The 6,000-nt window shown below is 38.3% G+C and overlaps 1 long non-coding RNA gene across 2 annotated transcripts in view; it reads right to left on the bottom strand.

The window, feature by feature from the left end:
- Nucleotides 1–468: 468 nt before the first annotated feature.
- LOC129827966 (uncharacterized) overlaps nucleotides 469–6,000 on the bottom strand; it is a 53,480-nt gene continuing 47,948 nt past the window's right edge. The window contains exons 6-7 of one of the 2 annotated variants that reach the window (XR_008755233.1): nucleotides 1,506–1,642; nucleotides 469–796 (exon numbers count right to left, since the gene is read on the bottom strand). This is a non-coding gene — a long non-coding RNA (uncharacterized LOC129827966). Of the gene's footprint in view, nucleotides 1,643–6,000 lie in introns of both variants that reach the window. The other variant, XR_008755232.1, reaches the window with a different exon arrangement.

The raw sequence follows: 6,000 nt of genomic DNA, 5'->3' as shown, positions 1-6,000 counted from the left end.
CTTGAATAAATAGGACAAAATATATGATTGTTGTTCATTCTGAGCACAACTTTTTGCACAGGGATCATTTACCAGACTTGTTTTTACCAATATCAAAGAGAACTTATGAGAGACATGTAACACGCTATTGAAATAGTATTTGGCCAGGCTTATTCTTCACATACTGTAATCAAATTTCAACAGTGAACAGACAGTTTCCCTCCCTAATACCTACAAACTCTATGGACATGGGGTTTCTGCCGTCTACAAACACAATTTATATCAGTTTAGCACCCCTCAGATCTCTGAAAATCTTCTCTCTGTCTCTCTTTTTTATCCCACGGCACCCGAGACAACATCCCCTGGGTTAAATGAAATGTTGATGCAATATCTTGCTACATACAACATTCAGTGGTGTAAAGTACTTGAAAGTATTACTTATATAAGGGCACAGGGCGAGACCCAGATGCAGACACGGGAGGCAGATGGTTAGAGTCTCTGATATTTATTATAATCCAAGGGGCAGGCAAGAGAATGGTCGTGGACAGGCAAAGATCATAACAAGGTCAGAGTCCAGGAGGTACAGAGAGGCAGGCAGGCTCGAGGTCAGGGCAGGCAGTATGGTCAGGCAGGCAGGTACAGAGTCAAGGCAGGCAAGGGTCAAAACCGGGAGGACTAGCAAAAAACAGAGAAGAGGAAAAAGCAGGCGTACGGAGAAACACACTGGTTGACTTGACAAAACAAGACGAACTGACACAGACAGACAGAAAACACAGGTTTAAATACCAAGGGGATAAGTAGGGAAGATGGGTGACACCTGGAGGGGGAGGAGACAAGCACAAGGACAGGTGAAACAGATCATGTGACAACTTAAGTAGATTTTTTGGTATCTGTACATTACTTTACTATTTATATTTTTGACAACTTTTACTTCACGAGATTCCTAAAGAAAATAATGTACTTTTTACTCCATACAAAAGTACTTGTTACATTTTGAATGTTTAGCAGGACAGAAAAGGGCCCAATTCGCACACTTATCACATCCCTGGTCATCCCTAATGCCTCTGATCTGGCGGACTCACTAAACACAAATACCTTTGTTATCCGTAAATAAAAATGAATAAAAAATTGTGCCGTCTGGTTTGCTTAAAATAAGGAATTTTAAATGATTCATCCTTTTACTTTTATTTTTGATACTTAAGTATATTTTAGCAACTACATTTACTTTTGATTGTAAAAGTATATTTAAAACCAAATACTTTTCGACTTTTACTCAAGTAGTATTTTACTGGTTGACTTTCTCTTTTTCTATTAAGGTATCTTTACTTTTACTAAAGTTTTAGAATTGAATACTTTTTCCACCACTGACAACATGACTGCATGATACTTTACATTCAATCAAGTAATGCTCATTATAGTGTCAGACGGATCTACATAAACAATGCTGTAACTCAGTAAAACTGCATCACGTGTGCACACGCACACACACATGTTCTCTTCCTCACTCACACACACCTTAAACGTACCCTCATTTGCTGCAGCTTGAGGTCTTTGAATTTTTCATGGTGCAGTCTGCGGTCCCATCACCACCTCCGCCATCCTCATCAAGCCTTCATGTCCACTATGTGGCTGTCGCCTGAATGAAACAACGTGACAGCTTGATCTAACGAGAAGAAAAAAGCAACGACAATTGAAACCATAAAGGGATTTGAAGGCTACAGAATTGAGACCAAACTCCACGGCAGAAATTCAGTTAGCCAACAACAAAACTAGGAGTAATTACTGTACATGTACCTCACATTCTTCAATCATTCAAATAATTGGGTTCCTTCACAGTTGACCAATACTAAATAATATACTTGAGCTCAGTCAATCAACAGACAGATCCACATATGTGCTACTCAACTTTATTAGTGTCCCAGACAAATTATATAATGCATAGAAGTAAACATATCAAAGAATTTGAAAGTTATGAAAGTTTTATGAGCAATGCCTCTTTGCACATAGGCCTAACCACCCCCATGTAATGACTAGCCACTCCAGAGCAAAAGACAAGCTGTCAATCACCGTAACAGCTGTTTTGTACAGTTTGTCTGTCTGTTGAGCATTGGAGAATGAAAGACTGACCTACAAAATGGAGGATGGGCCACCATCTTATACCGCCCAGTGGAAGCATAAAGTAAGACTTAGTAAATTAAGTTTGCATTTAAGAAAATAATTACCTCCATATCTTTTCAAGATGAGAGGAGCCTCACATGGCTACTTGGTGGAGCACTACAGAGGACAGGAGCAGCGGGGAGTTGATATAATTGACTTGAAATTGTTCTCCCATGGCAATTAAACATTGTTCCAAGCGATAAATGATTGGAGGGTTGAGTCATGTATTCTAGTAGGCTTCTTACCATTAGATCTAGCATATTAGTGCATAATTCATTGTTTAGGGAGATAACAAGATATATTTTTGAATGCATAGATCTTTTTTTGCTATGAAATCGCTCTGTGATATACTGTAGGCTACAGTGATTTGTCCGTACTGATTTCTTTACATTTCTACTAATTGTGTGACTCTCCCTGTGATTTGAGGCTATATTCTACAACAGATCATTCTTGCGGAACTTAACTCCTCTCATAAAGGACATTTACTTGATTCTATGCTTAAAATATTGATTACAATCATCATTAAGTGATACAAAATGTAACACTAAGTGTTTACATGCCCTGCTATAAGGAATATATGATCATACACAGTAATATTAATATAACATAGCATGCCTAAAGCTATCACCATGGACCAAGTAAATCCAATGGATGACCTTACTCCTAAGATAAATGGCTACTACTACTGATAATAGACTATATCCATATTATAATTGGTTTTTACTACTATTACTACCACTGCTATTATACAAAAGATTGCAAAATCGAATCCCCGATCTGACAAGGTAAAAATCTGTTGTTCTGCCCCTGAACAAGGCAGTTAACCCACTGTTCCTAGGCCGTCATTGAAAATAAGAATTTGTTCTTAACCGACTTGCCTAGCTAAATAAAGGTAAATAAAAAACAATCTTCACATCCTCAGTTGAGGAAGGAAAACACTGGGTCAAACTTTAAATCAACTCTTAGTTTGGTTGCTCTAAGCTCATTTGAGTGCTCATAAGCTGGTGTAAATGTGCTTATAATGTATTATAAAGTCTACATTCATAAGTCTTTCCAAAAATGATTTTTCCAGTCCCACACAATGTCGAAAAACCTATATGTCTGTTAAAGAAAGAAACATGAGTGTTATGCTTTTGTGAAACTTTGCATACCCTTCTGGTTACTAGTCCAACGCTCTAACCACTAGGCTACCCTGCCGCCCCAATTGTTGAGGCGAATGGTAAAGAAAATCTGTCCCTAGAGTGAATGACGTTACTCATGATAAATTCATAGGAGTGACAAGGCTGAGTGAATCTCCGGCCGTAGGTTAATTTGTCAAGAGGCCATCTGAAGTTATGAGCCATGGCAGTGTGACAAAGCAGAAGCTGAATGTCATCCATTTCACTGCAATGGGAAGAAATGGGACATGAAATGACTGACTTTTTTATGCCGTACGTAATAGTGCCGAAAATTATATGCTGACCATGTCCCTAGTTGGAACCAAGGTATCCTCTTTTAATTTATTTCTCAGTTGAATTTTGTTTTGACTAACAGTTTATTCATGATGTGCCTTGGTCTCGTTTGAAGTATCTTTCTCCGTGTGTGTACAGTTGAAGTTGGAAGTTTACATACACTTAGGTGGGAGTCATTAAAACTCATTTTTCAACCACTCCACAAATGTCTTATTAACAAAGTATAGTTTTGGAAAGTCGGTTAGGACATCAACTTTGTGCATGACACAAGTACATTTTTCAACAATTATTTACAGACAGATTATTTCACTTCTATTTCACTGTAATACAAATATTCACTTATATTTCACTTATATTCACTTATATTTTACTGTATCACAATTCCAGTGGGTCAGAAGTTTAAATACATTAAGTTGACTGTGCCTTTAAACAGCTTGGAAAAATCCTGAAAAAGGATGTCATGGCTTTAGAAGTTTCTGATAGGCTAATTGACATAATTTGAGTCAATTGGCGGTGTACATGAGGATGTATTTTAAGACCTACCTTCAAACTCAGTGCCTCTTTGCTTGACATCATGGGAAAATCTAAAAGAAATCAGCCAAGACCTCAGAAAAATAATTGTAGACCTCCACAAGTCTGTTTCATCATTGGGAGCAATTTCCAAACGCCTGTATAAACAATAGTACGCAAGTGTAAACATAATGGGACCACGCAGCCGTCATACCGCTCAGGAAGGAGGCGCGTTCTGTCTCCTTGAGATGAACGTACTTTGGTGCGAAAAGTGAAAATCAATCCCAGAACAACAGCAAAGGACCTTGTGAAGATGCAGGAGGAAACAGGTACAAAAGTATCTATATCCACAGTAAAACGAGTCCTATATTGACATAACCTGAAAGGCCGCTCAGCAAGGAAGAAGCTACTGCTCCAACACCGCCATTAAAAAGCCAGACTACGGTTTGCAACTGCACATTGGGACAAATATCGTACTTTTGGGGGGGAAGTCCTCTGGTCTGATGAAACAAAAAAAGAACTGTTTGGCCATAGTCCTCCATCGTTATGTTTGGAGGATAAAGGGGGATGCTTGCAAGCTGAAGAACACCATCCCAACCGGGAAGCACGGGGGTGGCAGCATCATGTTGTGGGGGTGCTTTGCTGCTGGAGGGACTGGTGCACTTCACAAAATAGATGGCATCATGAGTAGGGAAAATATATGGATATATTGAAGCAACATCTCAAGACATCAGTCAGGAAGTTAAAGCTTGGTCGCAAATGGGTCTTCCAAATGGACAATGACCCCAAGAATACTTCCAAAGTTGTGGCAAAATGTCAAAGTATTGGAGTGGCCATCACAAAGCCCTGACCTCAATCCAATAGAAAATGTGTGGGCAAAGCTGAAAAAGTGTGTGTGAGCAAGGAGGCCTACAAACCTGACTCAGTTACACCAGCTCTGTCAGGAGGACTGTGCCAAAATTCACCCAACTTATTGTGGGAAGCTTGTGGAAGGCTACCCGAAACGTTTGACCCAAGTTAAACAATTTAAAAGCAATGCTACCAAATACTAATTGAGGGTATGTAAACTTTTGAACCACTAGGAATGTGATGCAAGAAATAAAAGTTGAAATAAATCAACCATTCTCTCTACTATTATTCTGACATTTCACATTATTAAAATAAAGTGGTGATCCTAACTGACCTAAGACAGGGAATTTCTACTAGGGTTAAATATCAGGAATTGTGAAAAAAATTAGTTTCAATGTATTTGGCTTAGGTTTATGTAAACTTCCGACTTCAATTGTATGTATTTACTTGTGGATATTGAGAAATTACAAAAGTAAAACATAAACACAGGTTTTTGGACTAACCACTACAAAACAAACAATTTGAGAGCTTGGGACAATTATGTTCTAGTTGCAAGAAGAGGATACTGAGATAATTGGCTTTAATGTTCCCGAACCTCATTGGTTTGTATGGTGTCAGCAATTTTTTGATTGCATTATTTTGAACTTAACAGCATAAATTAGGGTATTTAGAGTACTATATACTGTATTTAGAGAACATTGAACAGAACAAGGCTATGGCAAAAACTACATTCTGACAAAAATGCAGATAGAACCTCATGGTCCCATGCTCTCGAATTAATTCTACACGGTGCCTTAGTCCTTGTTGTTTTTTTTCATGCCAAAGATCACCTTCAATCTACAAAGACCTTTATTCTATCCTAGCGGAGGTTCTCTTTCTTTTTCGTCTACAAGAATCATTTTGTTGTCCTCAGGGGAACTTAAGATAGTGACATACGGATTAAACAGTATAATAGATACACACAGTACATGACAGTGCAATTCACATGGTACTGATTGATACAGTGTAGAAGACTAAAGCCAAAGTTGGATGAATTAGTTGGTTTCGGATGGGA

The sequence above is a fragment of the Salvelinus fontinalis genome, chromosome 29, assembly GCF_029448725.1.
Source record: "Salvelinus fontinalis isolate EN_2023a chromosome 29, ASM2944872v1, whole genome shotgun sequence".
NCBI classification, from domain to species: domain Eukaryota; kingdom Metazoa; phylum Chordata; class Actinopteri; order Salmoniformes; family Salmonidae; genus Salvelinus; species Salvelinus fontinalis.
Note: the sequence above shows the minus strand (reverse complement) of the source record. Positions and strands in the feature narration are given on the sequence as shown.